Below are 18,819 nucleotides of genomic sequence, written 5' to 3' on the forward strand. Positions count from 1 at the left end.
CTTTTAATTTGGCTAGCTGGGTCACCACCAAATGACATCGACCACGTGTTTCTGCCTTTTTCAGCACTTCCAGCTCTTTGTAGTCCCATATCATGATGAACCCTAAGTTAACTTAAGTCTCTCCCACAAAACATTGCAGAAAATTAATCCACCGTAACTCAGAAACCACTTTAAGCAAAGGAACAAACTCTGAAGCAGTTAAGTTATGGTACTTGAACTCAGAATTACACAGATTACTCACAGTGACACTCATGAGTACAAAATGGGTGCTTACATTTGTGCAAGTGAGGTGGAATAAGGGAAAGGAAAGATATAAATAGGATATGATCTGCTTTTAGCATACATCCTGCTTTATTGGTTCTGCACCTCTCAGTAATTTTCAACATCAGTGGGTCAAATTCTGTAAAACTGTTTCAATTATATGATGGTAAATGATGCTACAATAAATCTTGGGGACTGCCCTAGAAGAAAGTTAAAAATATCAACAAAGAACTCTTTCTAAGTGTATTTAGATCCAATTCTGAATTGGATGTTATCTGCGTTCCTGTTAATACAGGTCGCAGTAGATTATTTTCTTGCAGAACACGCTGAAATGAAATTGTGTGATATTCACTGGGTGGTATCGGAGTGGGCTTTGCTCTGCTTTGCTGCAATTAGAAGGTGGCGATGGTGCGATGACTGACATCAACGCAGTGACAGAAAAAAGGGACACATAAGTCATCCGGAGTGTAATAAATGCTTGAGAGTTTGACAATAACAATTTGAGAGTCAACAGGGAAGCTTGGCACAATGAAGTGCGGTGAATCAGGATGATCAAATGATTTTATTAGTTTGCTTTTATTAGTCAGATCTATTTCCATTTTTTTTAATATGACCAGGGAAAAAAGAAGTAATTGTAATCAGTTTATCAAACACAGCCCTGGCAGAGAGTATACCAGTGGTAACTTGATTTTCTTCTAACTGAACACAGTGTTTTTTGACTAATCTTCAGCATCCAAGGTGATTCCTCTTAAAATGTCAGGAATATGAGTCAGAGTAAGAGTTTATTTGTTTTCTTTTGGTGTTTTATTTAAGATAATACTGAAATATATTTCAGAGCCAGCCTTGTTTCTGGCAGACATGGGACAGATGAAGCTTAAAAAACTGAAAAACACCTCAGTTTCTCTTCAGACCACAGGCTGAGCATCTACTATGAGCAGTCACAGTAAAAGCCTTGCCAGTGTCCCTGCCCTCTCACCCTGTCACGGGAGCTTCACCTAAAATAATCACGTATTCAGTGGGAGAGAAAGGATTCTGTAACTGTAATAGCTATTGCCCAAGGCTCCTCTAAGCCATGATGAACAATTATTATAAACTATTTCAAATTACAGGCAGTAGGCACTGTGGTGGAGACTTTTGTAGACTGGACTGAGACAATTACCAAATGAAGGAAAATATTATTATTTTAGGAAATGTAACATTTTAATACATTGTGAAAAATGATGAGGGAATAATAAATGGAGGGCATAAAAAGAGCTAATAATAAAAAGGATCTTGGTGAGAAATCCCGCTGTCATATTTGCATTTACCCTGAAACTAATGCCGTGCACATTTTTGAATGCAAATAATTCACAAGAGGAAGCAAAATGAGGATGTTAATAATCATTTTTCCCTTAATGAGAAGCTGTACTTTGATTGAAAGGAGCTTTAAGGTGGCCTAAACTAGGCCTAACAAAGGAGCTTTATTTTTTTTTTTTCTTCTTTGGGAGACTTTATAGGAATGAGTTAGAATAATATTCTGTGACTTAAAATCCCCAGCATTAACATTGTTATCACAAATCTTAGTTTAAATTAAAAAAGACGTGTTAGGAAAATTATTCATTCCATATGGGACTTCATTTTTTCACTTTGGCCATTAACTTAAAATGCTTTTTCTTTTGGGAACAGCTTAAGTTTTTAGGTTTAGGGGTTTTTAAATCTCAGTCACCAAATAGATTGTTTTATCAGCTCCTTATCTCAGGACTTCCAGACCAGGGCTCTAGGTTGCCTTCCTCATTCTTTTATGTAGTGAAGGCTTGGTAGTCCTGGAGGGCTTAAATGGAAGGTGGCCTCCTGAATTGGCTGGAGTGTCTGTATTCTTACTGCTACTGAGAAACACTCCCATACTTCTTATGAAATACTTTAGTGAAGTAAAACTAGGTTAATTCAGGTTTGAAAATGTCATTTACCAAACATGAAGAATATGGAAATTACATTGGATTAGACTGGAAACACCCTGGCAGTGTTGGCCAGAACCTTTTTATCCACTCAAGGCAAATCCTAAGTGGATATAATTCTATTAAATTATACACACGTTCTATTAAAAGGAGGTGAACCGGACTGATTTGTCCCCATATGGCCTGAATACTCCTGCTCTCCCTGACAGAGGAGTTACAGCATCATCCTCTGTGAGTCATCAACGTGCTGGAGAGCTAAGCAAACGTCCTCCGCTGCCATCCCGCGTATGCTGGAAGGCAGTGGTCATGTTTTCTGTTGGGAATTCCAGCAAATGGGATTTGATTTCTTCCCATGTTTGTTTTCAGTAGCTGTTTTGAAAACAGCCTGTGGATTATGTACGCTCCGCTCTGCGTGTGGCGCGGGGCTGCTGGCTGATGTGCCAGGTGATGCGCTTTCTCCTTGATTGCACCTGTTTCAAAAAGAAAAAAAAAATGTAAAATAAACATGATGAAGAAATAATAAGAGTCGTAGAAGGACTCTGATCTTCAAAACAAGACGCAAGAAGTGCCCTGGCCCCTATAGGTAGTTGCGTGAGCTCCCTGCACCAGAAGCCCTGCCCCTTTTCTGTGTATGGACCCAGAATTCCCTCCCCACCACATATGTGGGAGAAGCCGTTTTCTTTTCCATTAAGATGCACCATCTTTCTTATTTTGCCCTTAATGACTTTGATTTGATACTCCTCGTTACTCATCAGCTGGTAACGTCACATCAGGATAGATGCGTTTTTAAACTCAAATGGTGACTTAAGGATTGCTGTCAGGTTTTTATAGAATTAGTTTCTTTGTGAGGTGAGCTTGGTAATTGGGTTGGCCCCTGCCAGACTGAAATTAAGCAGGAACAAAGTTCAGTAAATAAGATTAATTTTGCTCTGTGTGCCAACCTTGCACACTTAAGTAATTTTCTGTTCTGTGTTTATAGGTTTTTAAGACATTATGATACCTCCAATATTGGCTTGGTTAATTCTCCCAAACAATGCATAAAAATAATTCGATGATAATAACGACTAAAGGTTTTAACATATTTTTTAATTAAAGAACCATTTCTTGGATTCTTTCCCCTGAGGTTTTTTTCAGGCTTCTCATTAATGTTGCAGCATGATTATACCTTCAGGTTGATCAACCAAAAATTGTCATCTCTAATGGTGCAATGCTGCCATTTTTCTCAGGTTGTGTAGCATTAACTCCAAAAGTAATCAAATTCAAATGCACTCAGTTGGATTACTCAATTAAATCTTAGCCAGCATAGAGGATGGCTGAGTATCAATCCCAGGAACGGCTTCCCAGTCTTCTGAGCAAGTTGCTATTTAGGATCTAATCCTGTAAGAGCTAATCTATCTTGAACTACACGCGTAAGATTTATCCATGAGATTTTTTTTGTGTGCAGAACTCTTCGCTTAAGGAAGACCTTGCACGGTGTAACTAATGAAATGAAATGGTTTGTCCTCTCCTAGAGTCATGGGTATTTATTTCTCTTAACAACTATGTGTGATTTTTACGGGCTAGTTTCTGATTATGTGTTAGACTTGGAAAAATATTATTTCATGTGGCTGTGAAAATGTGCTCAGCAACTCTTTTCAGTTTTATTTTCTTAATGATGGAATGAGAGTTCTTATATTTGTGGAATGTCTTCCCCAGCATTTGCCAAATTTTAGCTCAAGTTTAATAGGTTACAGGTTTAATAGTTTAATTAAATTTTCTAATGTGTTCACAATGTTGCTTACATATGTATTGAGATACCCATGCAAAACTATAAAACAAATCATTGCACGCAGCAAAGGATGTCCTTTAAGTACGTATATAGATAAATTTGGAAAGTATTCTGCCTGAAAAGGCAATCATATACAATTCCTGGATTTCATTTTGAGGAAAAAATGCATGTAGATACTGTTTGCCTTTTCTGAACGTAATTAATTGTAGCAGGTACCTTTAATGATGACAAGAATAGAATTTTAGATGTATATTTACATATTTTCATATGTATATATGTTTTTTAATTTAATTGAAATATTGGCGCTATGAAATGTACCACAGCACTCTGCACTGGCTGATGTTATTTAAAACAATGTTTTTTTAAAACAGGCTAAAAAAACGCTTGGATTTCTACTTCACAACAATTGAAATTAATTTGAACCTCAACCAACTGCAATCAAAAGAACTACAAAGTCTTTGGCAGGTGCTATGTATGTGTATGCATTCAATATTTTGTTATTAGTGACAATTCTCTCTCTTCTTGTATTGGTGTTTATACTCACACTGATATATTGGCTTGTCTGTTCCCACGTGTGCACTAATTTCAATTCTTTTCATCAGTGATAATTTCAATGGAAATATGCCTAGAAATCTATGATATGTGGTACTTGTGTTTGAGTTTTACTTTTTGCCCTTTTCCACAACTTGTGACCTTTCATCCAGGCTATTTTTCTCTCTCTCACCCCCTGAGCTTTGTCCCCATAAGGTTTTTGAAGTTTTATACCTTCAGATTTCTAGCAAAGGATAACAGGGGAGACAGAAACAATTGGATAAAATGTCACGGATATAATCTAGGTCCACAGAACTCTGATTTGTGTTTACCTAGTCTTTAGTTTTCAAGTATATATGACTGGTTACATCTCGTCCTTTACCTTCAGCAAATGCTGGGTGATCTAGAGCACATTTGCTAATTGAAAATTTTGTGGCAGGTTTTGCCATCCGATCACTGATGGAAGCTTCACATTCTGAGCCAAAAGCAGATGCACAAAAAAAGAGGTTCACATGGTAATGCCATAAACTGGTATTTCCAGTCACCTTCTGTTATTCCTCTGAGATTGACTGAAGAGCAACTATCCTGTATTCTGTAAGAATATTATGTATTTATTTATGTAATTTTAGAACATGATAGTATTTTTCGTGGAAATCAAGATTTGTAAGTGCTGAGTGCAATGAAGAGACCGATGAATTCTTTCAATCATGTTGTCTATTTTTACATAGATTATATATACGAGTATGCAAAAAGAAATCTGGTTTCTTTTCAAATAATGTATAGCTATATTTTAACTAGTGTTAGACCTAAAATTCTTTCAAGCTAAAAATACCAGGAATATATTAGAAGAGTAAACTTCATCACTAAGTATTCCTAAGGCAGCCCCCTGGCTCACAATAAATGTTTTTATGGCTGCAAAAGCTAACAAAAACTGTCTTGACAACTCTAAGATTAAAGTTTTTTCAAGGAAGGAAAAGTTTTAATATATTAAAAAAGGGTAATATATTTTATTCTGCTACATAAAGTTGTTTTAGCATATACTTTACACTACAGTTTCATTCTCGATATAGGATTTCCCACCTAGACATTTTTTTATCAGCTTATATTAGCATTTTTGTTTTCCCCGTGGCAGCTGTCATCAGTAGAGACATCAATGGACTCTTGAGCAAGGTAACAAGAGAAGAGACCAGATAGCTACGGTTTTGCTTAAGAAGAGGAAAGGGAATTACATGCATTAACTGTACTTGGAATGTTTTTTTCTTCTAGCATTGGAGGCTGAAGACTGAATTTAGATAAGTACTGATGTAGCTTCTAGATCTTGATTTCGCCCCATGAGACATCATGCTGAATACTTTGCGCTGGATCCCTGTTGGGAGTGGCAGAAATCTTACCTTTCATGCTATTTATGGTAGCTGCAAGATAATGACTCAGGAAGAGTCACTGATATGGTCTGGGGAGCTTTGGTGATTTTCTTATTGTTCTTTGCACAGCAGGTATTGGGGCAAATGTTTATCAGGAGAAAAACCTGAGGGTTAAAGAGCTAGAAAGAAATTCAAGCATATATAACAGTTTTCTACCAGGCATTGTTCCAGTTTTTTATTTGAATACCGCTACCAAAATTAAAGAGTGTTTTAAAGTTAACAATCTTTCGTATCTCTTATTTAATCCTTAGCTCCTGACTTCAGAATTATTAATAACGCTAAATATTATTCTTACAGAGTTAGTTGACTAGTAAATGGGAAAGATGTTTAAGAAGTCTTATTATTACCCTTACTGAAATCATTTCAGATAGTTAAAAGGTACAAAACCTATGCTAATATTAGAATACTGCTAGTGGAGCTACCCAGTGAAGAATAAGAATACGAAATATAATACCAATTAAACTGAGATATAAAAAGGGATCTAATACTAATTGGCTTTATCGCTAAGTTACTAAATAGCTATAGTCTAGAGAAACAAGAATACTATTGTTCCTAATTTATTCTGTAACAGATAACTGCTATGGTTTAGAGATAGACAGAGGAATTAAGTTTTAGAATTGGTAAATCCTTGCTGGTATTTTGGATTAGCTGCCAGTGAGGAAATATAGAAATGAAAGTGACTTGACCTAGCAGAATTAAAGGTGTTTAACTCAAATAATAGGATGAATATCGGTGGGTTTTGCCTGTTAGACGTATCTATAAAGAGTGTTAAATGAATGAATATTGGAGGTGTCAAATCAGAGTTAACTTCTATTTCTGTGTTCATACGTTTATAGTCTTTCCAGACTGCCCAATAGACGGTACGATATGAACTTGGAGTGACTTGTTACTACTTTAAGTGCTGGTATTGTTTTCAAAATCCTATTTATTGATTATAAAGACTGATTAAATCTAATCTTTTGGCATATCTTTTGCCAGTAGCATCTCACCAATGATGTTGAAACTAAATTGCAGAAACAATGGTTGGTTTGTTTGTTTTTTTTATCATGGTACTTCAATGCAGCTTCCTTTTTACCTTTAGCAGTTTACCAGTTTTGGGTGAATAAGGTGAAAGTGTAAAAATGTGGTTTGGCACATTTCAGACAGAGGTATATTTAGCCCTTGCAGATTTCCTTGATCTCTTTTTCTTTCTTGGCACAGTGAAAGACTTCTTTCCAGGATTCAGGGAGTCGCTCCTTCATGAGTGTGACATGGTATAGTAGTAACATCTTATTTGATGATCATGCATTCCCGCAGCATGTGTACAACAGTAGTCGAGCCCCAGAATATTTGGGCTTCATTGAGAGATTTCTCTAAATCTTATAATTTAATTAAATTCATGAGGTAGAGCTCCTTTTCGGTCATAAGTTATCAGTCTGTTCCAAACTGACCTAAACCACACGTCATGTCTTTGCCTGAGTCTCCATATGTAAATGCACATCAGTCACTAAGTAGAGTCTTAAGTTTTCCTAAAGCTGATTTTAACTTTCTGAGTTTGTGAAGGAAACTAGAAAAATAGTTCCCTAGTTACTTAAATAATAAAATTATTATATATTCAAAGAGATTAATATATCAGTAGCCATTGATTTTTTTATGGTCAATAGATTCTCTGCTCATGGAAAGAGTGTCAGATTATTTTTATAATAATACATAATGTGAGAGAAGATTGGAGACCATTTTCAAGAGGCAGCTAATCCACTAACGTGAATTCTTAGTCTCCTGGGGCAGTTCTGTCATGTGAGCCACGAGCTCTCAACGCTCTAGTACCACAACGACCACCACATTTTTCCCTAGAGACTTAAAAAATATGCTGGCTAGTCTGTCCTTACAATGACATGGCAGATAATTCCGTAAGCTCTGGGACAAATTAACTGTATTTTTCTATGCATTTGTGTCTTTTGATTGATGAGAAGCTCAATATGAGCCGGCAATGTGTGCTCGCAGCCCAGAAAGCAAACTGTATCCTGGGCTGCATCCAAAGCAGCGTGGCCAGCAGGGCGAGGGAGGGGATTCTGCCCCTCTATTCCTCTCTTGTGAGAGCTCGTCTGAAGTATTGTGTCTAATTGTGGAATCCTTAACATAAAAAGGATATGGAGCTATTGAAATGGGTCCAGAGGAGGCCACAAGGATGACCAGAGGGCTGGAGCACATCCCATATGAGGACAGGCTGAGAGAGTTGGGGTTGTTCAGCCTCGAGAAGAGAAGGCTCTAAGGAGGCGTTATAGTGACCTTCCAGTATCTGAAAGGGGCTGTGAGAAAGCTGGGGAAGGACTGTTCACAAAGGCTTGTGGTGAAAGGACAAGGGGCAATGGGTATAAAGAGATTTAGACTAGACATAAGGAGGAATTTCTTCACCATGAGAGTAGTGAGGTCCTGGCCCAGGTTGCCCAGGGAAGTGGTGGCTGCCCCATCCCTGAAGGGGTTCAAGCCAGGTTGGATGGGGCTTGGAGCAGCCTGATCTAGTGGGAGGTGTCCCTGCCCATCACAAGGGGGTTGAAACCGGGTGATCTTTAAGGTCCCTTCCAAGTCAAACTATTCTATGATTCTAGTTTTTTGACAGTCATGTTTAGAAAAGCACGAGACTGATGTGAAGTATTGCTCACTGATGAGCTTTTGTAAGGCTTTCTCCCATCTGGTGTCATTTGTGGCCCTGCTGTAACTTTTATAGATGCTCCTTTACTGCTTGGCCTGGCTATTTTCATAAAATTTGAGTGCAACTGATCAGCTGAGTGCAGCTCATCCACTTAACAACTCCACCCTTCTATCAAATTTAAGTTAAGAAATTCAAAAACTTTTGAGGGACTCAGGTAGAAGCAGATAGCATTTACGTGCAATTTTATTTGCATAAGGAAGATCTTCAGGGGGAGTATTTCTTGCCCAAATATTTGTAATTTCATTATGTTTTTCCCCTTTACCCTTCATGGAGGGAAGGAGGGGTTTTGTCTTTTTTGGGGAGGGGAGCGGGGACGAGAGGAAAGATCTTTCTTTAACTGTGCACTAATTGCAATTTATTGTTCCCTATCTTTTATAGTTGTGGGTTTCTCCAGAGCAGAGAAAATACGGAGGAACAGAGTTTACAATTGTATATTTTCAGCCTTCCCATGCGGGGGCCATACATTCCAGCTGGCAACACATTAGCTTCTGATTTGAAAGCCATGAGGTTTGTTCTGGTTCAGTTCTTAATTAACTGCATGTCCTGAGGTTAGTTTTCTCATTCATATTCTCAAATTTCATTCATATCCTCTAATGCAATGGAAAGTAATTTCTGATATCACTAAATTTGGAGCTAGATCTTTTACAGCTCTATTTCTGGATTCTACCTGAATTTAAAGTAGGAATTTTTAAAATTAGTATTGTATTTATGTAAAGTAGGATTATAATTTTTTGGTCTTCACATGAAGAATCTTCTAAGTGGTAAGGGTGTATAATAACTAATCAGGAGACTAGAAAGGTGCCGTTTGTTTTATGAATTGGAATTCCATCTGATCTTGGGTTTCATGCAACAAATATGCAGTTACACAGGCATCAAACATGTGTCCTCAGTGGAGACGCCAAGGTTTTGCTTGTGGAGATCTGCTGTAAGGAATTCAGCAGGAGTCTTGGATATGTCCTGTACCTGGCTGGCCTAAACCTGTTCCATTAGTTTTTACACACAAAAGCAATTAATTCACAGCTCTACAAAACCCTGTTAATGTTTTGAAGTAATATATATGTGGACCTAATACTTTTAAGGAGTTCCAAATGAAACATTTAGAAAATATTATCCCAGAAGTGTGCCAAGACAAAGCAACCTCATGTTTTCTACTGCATAAGGAGCTGACTGTGTGAATTAGAACTTGCCACAGTGCTCTAATCTGCACAGCTCGCATCTGAGATAAGTTCCCAATTTAAAATTAATCTGAAATTGCTTTTCTCTACTTTTTGAGAATTTTATAGTGTAGTTGGTTTTGCTCAAATTACTCAAAATGCGAATTTTTTTTCTTTTAAAATTTAATCTTTTGGAATTAATCTTGGAAGTTTTCCAAAAATGTTTTTAACGGCTATAATTGGTTCGAGATCAAGTCACTTCTTACATTGTACCTTGGAGGTTGTTATGAACTCCTGCATTTCCATTAAATGATCCTATACTTTCTTCAGTAAATGCTATTTAAGTATTCCAGTAATTAATAAAAGGGAAGAACGGTTCCTACTGTGAGTCTTGCCTACACGCTCTTAAGTCAGTGTATCATAGGTGAGGATATGCTTGAAAAGTCTGACATTTAATTAAGTTGTTTTGATCTTTTGTTCTCCTTTTTACACATAGCACTATACCTAAGAAGTCTAATTCAATTGTTTGATGTGTGTTGATGTTTTCCTAATATAACGAGGCTTTGTTTCTTGCACACACTAGAGTTCTTGTGTAACTGTGATCACAAGATACCCAGAGCTTTGTACCATACTAGAAAAATATGCTTATGACCCAAGTTTACAATACTGATTATGTTCCTTGTAGGGTAACTGTCAGTAATTTGAACACATCGATTGACTTCGTTTCTAGTGGGTACACTTGATATAAAGGGACTAAGTTCAAAGCTTAGAGAAGGAAACGCTTTTCGAAGCTAGAAAGTGGGTAGTCCTACTTTTTACTGTATATGATTTTTAAAAATGAGTTCGTCCAGTTCATTTCAGCAGGAAAAAAGGAAAAAAGGAGCGATTGCACTGAATTTAAAAGTGAATTCTCACTTCCTTAAACTAGCCACTGTTCACAATCAGTGGATGTTTTGCTGAATACTTTTTAAGATAGAACCTTCTTTTGGTAGCCTTTTGTCGGCCTTTAGCAGTCAACGTTATGGACTAATTAGGAAAGTAGAGCAAGGGGTTGTAATTCATCCTGTGGGAAGCTTGCAGGTTCACTATTATGTGTATAATATACTTGTACACATCTGTATGTGCACAGCTCTGATCTTATCTCCTAAAGCTGAATGGAAGGACACAAGAAGGTACACAACAGATCTGAAATGCCTATAAACCTAAAGTCCAAAGTTTGATGCCCCATCTAAATTTTATGGAGTTTGTTCTGTTTGTTTCACGATGTCTTGCCTATAAAACCAAAGGATTTGCTTTTATCTTTGTCCATTGAAGCAGTTAGCTCCTCCTGCCACTCAGTATGAAACGCTCTCCTTTTACCTTTGCTTTATATGTGTTACTTAGTGATGCACTAGGAATGAAAGTCGTTGTATGATATGTACTATTATTAATTTAGATTAAACAATTGGTTAAATTCTCCCTGATCCAAATGCATGTGAAGAGTATTTCAAAGTGACTAACAGAATGCAATTTATTTTTGTCAAATATCAAGTAGGTCTTAGACAATAGGAGCTTCTCCATTGTTTCAGACATCTGTTTACATAAGCTGGAGAGTGAATAATTTTTGGAGCTAAAATTTTGGTTTCTCAGTCATTTGCTTTGATGTTTAACAACATTTTTTAGTCCAGGTGAAGCAGTCGGTTACATTTGCTAGAACTCCCTGGTTATTCTAGTAAACCACCCTAAATTCTTCAGATTTTACAAGGAATAAGTTCTCCAGAAAATAATTTTTAAGGTGGTCCTCGTGAACTCTTTGCAGACTTTGAGATGTTAAGGGTTACAATCTTCATTAGAGTTGTTTTTCTTGAGAATAAAGGAGCAGTTCACAATATCTCAAAGATCTCCAGAGCTTCATAGGCATCCTGAAAGATTCTCCAAGGAAATAATTCTGCAAGTGGAAATCTCTGTATTCTTTGACAATATGTCCTGTGTATACATAGTGCTGCTGCTGATTCCCTTATGGATGTGGTGCCCTTTATGCTTCAGATAAGTGCCATAGAATAGACAAGGTATATTTTTCCATTATATAGGTAAAAATTAGTACTGACTAGGATTATTGTCTTTCTAACTTCATTAGAGTTTTAGGTGATAGCGTGTGAATGAGTTTTTTGTTGATATTATTATGCCAGTATGCTTTGAATCAAAAATCTTCTGGAAGGCATTGTACATGCTGGTGTCTTTATATGTTATATCTTGCTCCTTTTTATGTATACAGGCAGCAAAACCACTGTAAAATCTCAGTGGAAACCATTCCTGGGACACTAATTAATAATACAGTTCTACAGTTCTACAGAGGCAGATGTCCATTCCTACTACCTTTGTCTACTGTGCCTCAAATGCAGAGTGCTCAAGGAGATAAAAACTTTGATTAGAAATATATTTGCTTTTGTTTTTTTCTATCAGTGAGGTTTTGTATCGCTTGCCCAGAAAAAAAACCCTGGTTGTGTGAGTATTGAGAAAGTAAGTAATCATCTAGACAACTGATAATTGTTCTTCTTATCTGAAAAAAAGAGGAGTGAAAGAATAGCAAAAGTGTTGTCACCAAAAACAGAGTCACGAGGTAATTTTTCAATATTGAAAATATGATCTAATCCAAGTCACAAAAGCTACATTCCAACACAATGAGCAATGGTTAGATTGGCAATTTTTCATAATGAAGTAACAAATTGTTAAAAACAAAGAAAGGAAAGATCTGTAAATTGATCTTGTATGAATGAATCAATCATGTAAATGGTAAAAAACTTGGAACCTTCATTCTAAGGCAATAAAAGATTAGTTATTCTGTTGCATAAAACTAAACTGGAATTAATCTTTGGATATGCAAAGCTACACAGTGATGCTTCATTAATATTTAAAATCATTGTGGACAATGTTCAGATCTTGATATCATCTCTGAAAAGCTGTCTGGAGACATACAGGTCTGTCTTACCTATCTGGAGAGTCCTTGTTAATACAATGTGGTGGATTTTCATGCCACTAAGACTGCTTAATTTTCAGTTCTGTTAATTCCACAATAGTACTCACTTTGTATCCCTGTTCATACAATAGCTATGGGAGAAATTTTTTAGTTGAAGGAATTTCTTGCAAGTTTAAAGATGAAACATGAATAAATTTGAGAATTTAATAATTTTTTAATTATGCCTCCTATTTTGTACAAAGACCCAGCTTATCCAGAAGGTCTCCCCTTCTCACCTACCAGCACAAGGGAGCATGGCGCACACTCCTGCATCTTATGAGCTGATTGCAATTGTCTGTATAGGTTTTTTCTCTGTCCATTTCAATAAGAACTCTGCTCCAGAGGATGATGCTACCATTGTACTTCTCGGAGATCTGCAGCAGCTGTACCTGACACCCATTGCCATGTTTCTGTAGCTGAGCTCTGTGGTGCTTCTCAAATCTGTTTCCCTCAGATTGGCTTTAGCCGCTCCGTTCAGTGCTCCTGCAGGCTCTTTTCATTACAAACAGTGGGGTTGTGGGGAGAAAGAGAATAAACAAGAAACAAATGGATTGATATGAGTGATTGGAAGAGGGAGAAAAAATCTGCACAGCAGAGCATTTTTAAGCTCATGTTATTGCAAATTTATTTTCCCACTTTGTCAAGAGGGAAGCGTCAAGCTTTAATAACAACATGACAGGCTTAAGGAAAGGGAAGGCAGGATTTTCTTGTCTTCTCCTCAGGAGGCATAAGCAACTATCAGTCCATACTGGCCAGCCAGAACCTGAACAAAGTTTGGGATGGAAGTGGAACAATGCAGCTGTGGTAGATAATAAATGAAGCAGACCATGGAATTAACCGAAGTTTTGAATGTGACTCAGCCTACTTAAAATAAAGATACTTGTCAAGATTATCATCAAAACTTCCTAATGACAATAAATAGGTGCATATGGTGATGTCTAAGAAAAAACATCAATAAAGATTGAATATGTTCTTTTTGGACAAAAAAATAATGAAGGTAATTGTGAATTAAATCCAGCTGCACAGAGAAGGTAAATGAGAATCAACTCCAGCTGTGTCTGATTTCCATAAGTATCCAGGATTGCAGCTTAGGCTACAGGCCTGGATATAGCACAATTTACTGGATGCTTCTTATTGCCCTTGACAAAAAAAAAAAGCTTCATTTATGCTGATATCAGTTCAACAATATGTTATTGGCATGCTTACACTGTGTGACAGAGCTAAGCTAATCACATGCAAAATATTAAGATAGATGCTGAACAAATGTGTTTGCTTCCCAAAATGTAATGACTTTATGATGTTTTAAGTGGGTCTGATTGTGTTGCTATTAAGGTTGCTTTAGATTTTCCACTGGAGTACTGTGTGCTGTCGTTACATCCATGCCAAACAATAACCCTTTCACTGATCAAGACAAACGCAGTCATAGGATACATAATCCAACCAACTAAGCAATATCATTTCCATCATAAGGGTATGTACAGTGTACATAGTTCAGTACTGTCATCATCATTCCATCAGTGTCTGTATGTATCTGCAATTTTAACTGTTATGATTGTCTTCTTTGCATATTGTCATTTACATATCCCCTCCTACTCATTAATGGTATTTATGTATTCAATTAATGCATTTTTCTAAGTAAAAAGCTATTTTATAACTAAAGCTATGAGGAGAATAAAAAGAAAACCTAGGAGTGGAACAAAATGAGACCTTTTTGTGAGTAAAGGGCCTTGGAATGCCAGAGGATCCCAAATGCCTATTGTCTGGGGAAGAAAGAGATTTATAATGTATGCTGAATGAATTCAGGGTTTGAAAATGAGCAAGGGGATGAGGTTGATTGTTCCAGAACTGCTTCTATTAAGAAATCTGGCATTGTGCTATACATAAGGTCCCTATTTGTCATGTAACTGGCATAGTCCCACAATGCCAGAGTGTTTTGATGAAGCAGTGGCAGCTGAGGAGTAACAGGCAGATAGTTGTCATCTAGATCAACTGTTCCGCCACAGAGTTCTATTTACATTTAACCAGACGTGGAAAAGATATCTTTTTGCTAACAGAATTAGGTGAATGAACTAGTGTAACGTAATGATAACAAGCTACATTGTTTTTGTTTAAAAAAAAACAAATAAAACAAAAAGCTAACCGAAACCAAAGCCCCTTTCTGTCATCGAATTACAGTCACACCAACCATTAAGCTGAAACCATTTGTTGCACGAGGAGGGCTAAATCTAAGTTCCAACAAGTAAGTTAAATATGAACCATAACCATGCCTTTGGCTCTGCATTTTAGGTATCTAATTTCTGGACTTCTAATCTCTTCCATGTTACCTGACTAGAATATGGTGGAATTATGACTTAAGAAAAGTTATCTAAACACCTGCATGTGAAGTGGAAGCATGTGAAGCTATGTGGTAAGCTATGTTTCAAGAAATCTACTTTAAATTCCTCCTCCGTCTAGAGCTAAGTTTCCTGGTCTAGAGATTTAAAGTTGAACTCTGTCAGCTTGGGATCTGCAGCCCCAAAGTTCCATAGGTTATAACCTAGAACAGTTTGTTGTAGACCAGAACAACATTAGCAGTTTTCTTTGCAAATGCACCTGTGGAGAAGAAACCTTAAGTGTGGGTTTTTGGTTTTTTTTGCTGTGAGATAAACCCTCTTAGGATGATTAAGGAATTTAACACATTTCCTATTCACAGCCTAGGAGAGAGAGCACTTACTATTACACCATCCTCTTCTTGCATTTATTATGAAAGAACAGTTAGCTGTGCTTTCATTAAGAGTAAATTCTCTGAGTACGTTATGTATATTTTCTGCCACCACCACCACCTCATCCCACCCAGCTTGCACCCTTCAGGATTTAAGGAATCCTCTGCATAATTTTTGGATTCCTGTCAGGCTTAAGAGAAACTAAATGAACTGCTAAAACTGGAAGAGTTTTGAACATGCTCTGAAACAGGCTCCTAGATCCTAGAGGAATTAGGCTAAGTCAAACAAAGAAATGCCTCTGTGGTTAGATAGTAGTGAGGCAGTGAGGCTGAAGCTTTTTCAATCAGTTTTACACTTTTCCTCAACTGCAGTTGAATTTAGGGGAGAATAGGTGGGTTTAAAAAAAAAAAAAAATCTCTAACCTTTAGTGTTTTTCACAGCAACAACACAGAAATCGAGAGACAGAAGGTGCAACTTCGTAGAGAAACAGAACTCGACTGTGAAAACACTGGTGTTAGAAAAGATGGATCAAGAACCTGAAGTATATATTTATCCAGAAAGGAAATAAGAAAACAGCTTGCATTTTTTCTCTTTGAGACTTTCTCCCCCTCCCCCTTCCTCTGAAAAACAGGCAATTTTAGCTATTTCTGTTCTCCTATTTATCTCAAATGTATTAGAGGGAGAAAGGCAGAATACATCTTCTTTTGTCAAGGAAATTACAGATAACAGTTTCAGTCTTGGCGTAATCTTTTAAAATTGTCCATGGCCAAATTCAACAATGCAACCCAGCCCAGCCAAGCACTTCAGTATGCACATAATTTTATTCACTTACTTAAATCCCTCTGACTTCAAGAGGATTTAAGCAGTGCTTAAGTGCTTTGCTGCAACAGTGCCTTGAATTGGTAGATGGCAAATTTCAGACAGAGAAAGGAAGGCCACCGTTTTTGCAGTCTCTGCTGGCAGATGCCTAAAAAATCAGTTTGATTTTTTCAGATCATCCTGTAATTCTTACTGCTTCCAATTTCCTTATTCTTTGGATGCTTTTTTTAAAGCTATTTTGTTCTGTTGTGTTTAGGATCCTCAGTTACACACTACTCCCAGCCTTACTTCAAGCCTAAATGAAGAGTTGTTCTGGTCTGGTTTGGGCTAGCAACGCTTCAGCAGCTACATGACGGAGAGAATTTCAAGACAAATCAGACAAACCCTAAATCAAAATAGACGGATCTTGCAAGAATGCACTTCCAACACTTAACAAGGTAAAAAGAGACAACGTGTAATGAGTTCTTTTCAAAACCTGTTAGGTGCTAACCCTAGTGAAAATAAGTTATGATGACTGTGTCATTTTTACATTTGCTTTTTCTTTGGTTTAGTTTATGTAGATTCTTAATGTGATGACTGATCTTTAATATGATCAATTGTCATTCTACTTTACTGGCAAAAAGATTGCAAAGTGTTAAGATGATTGATGTAACTGTCAGGTGAAACATTAATAAATTTAGCTGACCAACCTCACGTAAAAACTGATAATATGTACCAGGGTTTATCTGCTTCACTCGCTTTGGAAAACACAACCTCTGGCTTGAGTAAATGCATGTGAAATTATAAATGTGAAGAGAAAGGAAAAAAGGAAAAAGCACTCTCACGGGGTTTTTTTTACATTTTGTTTCAAATCAATGTTTAGAAGCAGATCCTTTCACCATATTTTTGCTCAAATCATAGTCCTCACCCTGATCTGAAGTTTTGGACTGCATGGAAGTTGCTAATTAAAAAGTTAATAATTAAAATGCTTTCTGTGTAAAGCAAATCCGTGGATCAAGAGAGAGGGAGAGGTGATACTGCAGTGTCCTGTGAGCAAACCTAAGCTTCGTGTTGATACTCTTTTTCCCCGTTGAACAGAACAAAATTTCAGCATAAAAGCTGGATTTGTTGCTCAGATAAGAAGTGGAACGTGTGTAGGAGGCATTTGATGGGGTTTCACTGCTGGCCAAACTCTGCTTGTTGGAACCTCTTCTCAGCAGCATCTTCTGGGAGAATACTCGTGCATTAAGTGGATGCCTCACTAGCTGTATCAAGAAAATAAACACTGCATTTCATAGAATCATGGAATAGTTTATGTTGGAAGAGGCCTTAAAGATCATCAAGTCCAACCATAAACCTAACACTGCCAAGTACACCACTAAAGCCACTTTTTCTTGTTTTATTTTTACTGCTTTTTTGAATGTTATTAATAGTGTGGAACAGTTCTAAGCACTTGTTTGAGTGCTGTGCTAGAGCTTTTTGTTTCCAGTGTGAACTGATGGAGATCAACACTTTTTTGACACTCCTAGTACCAAGTGCTTATAAAGTGTTTATGTCTATAATTGTGTCAAATTATGTTAATTAAACACTGAAAGACACTAGTTAGTTGAAGTGCTCAAAAAGTGCATTACTCTGAGTGTCACCCAGGGGCTCTTCACATCAGACACTTGGGGGACAATTTTTTCCTTCCAAGCACCTTTGGAGCACTGTGTCTTGGAGTGTCTTTCTAGCATTAATTAAATTAAAAAAGCAAGTGCCAGTTAAGTGCACATGATTTACTCTAAACTTTTGAAATGCAAATGTATTTTAGACTAAAATGCCCTTCCTTTCTTACAATTCACCATTTTCCTCCTCAGTTGTCCCCCACACCTTTTCTTATTGAGTATTCAGCTGCTGAAAACAGCCACGGGAAAGGACGGGAATTAATTCTACTGTGAATTACTAGGCAGAAAAAAAAGAACTATTCAAAGTATAAAATACCCAGATTGGAACATCTCATAGCCTTATAAAGAGAAATCATATTAGCTTAAGAGAAATGCTGTGTAGACCTAGGCCACTTTGAGTTTGTTCTTATGCCTGCCCCTGTCCCTCGGGTTACTCATGAAATTTATGCTTCAGGTTTCTTGCGTGGCTGCAGTAGACAAGAGTTATAGTTTTCTTCCAGTCAACTTAAATCATTTGTTGGTCATTAGTCATATGTTAGTCATGTACATGAGCTCCCAAAGGCTAAATGGTTTGGTCAGGATGACCTAGTAAAATGTAAGCTTAAGACCACATTAGATGATTGATCTCTACTGCTGCTGTTAAGATGGAAGAGCTTTGTTTGGCACTACAGGTATTATTATGAGGACAGAAGAATGAAAATACTGTTTCTGAAGGAGAACAGTTTGAAGATAGAAACAGGGGTACGAGGACACTGAAATATAATACATTTCCCTGAAGAGTAAAAAATAAAAACAAACCCAAAATATTCTGAAGTCTGATCAAAATAAATAAGTAGACACTTTTCGGAATGTTATCATTGACTATCCTACTTCAAGGGCTGTTCTTTTCCAGGATAAGA

General features: G+C 37.0%; 1 long non-coding RNA gene across 1 annotated transcript; it reads left to right on the plus strand.

Moving 5' to 3' along the window:
• Positions 1–13,152: 13,152 nt before the first annotated feature.
• LOC138723217 (uncharacterized) lies at positions 13,153–16,772 on the plus strand. Its single transcript, XR_011337831.1, has 3 exons — positions 13,153–14,227; positions 15,043–15,163; positions 16,534–16,772. It is a non-coding gene; the product is annotated as an uncharacterized lncRNA (long non-coding RNA).
• The last annotated feature ends 2,047 nt before the right edge of the window (positions 16,773–18,819 follow it).

The sequence above is a fragment of the Phaenicophaeus curvirostris genome, chromosome 8 (genome assembly GCF_032191515.1).
Source record: "Phaenicophaeus curvirostris isolate KB17595 chromosome 8, BPBGC_Pcur_1.0, whole genome shotgun sequence".
NCBI lineage: Eukaryota > Metazoa > Chordata > Aves > Cuculiformes > Cuculidae > Phaenicophaeus > Phaenicophaeus curvirostris.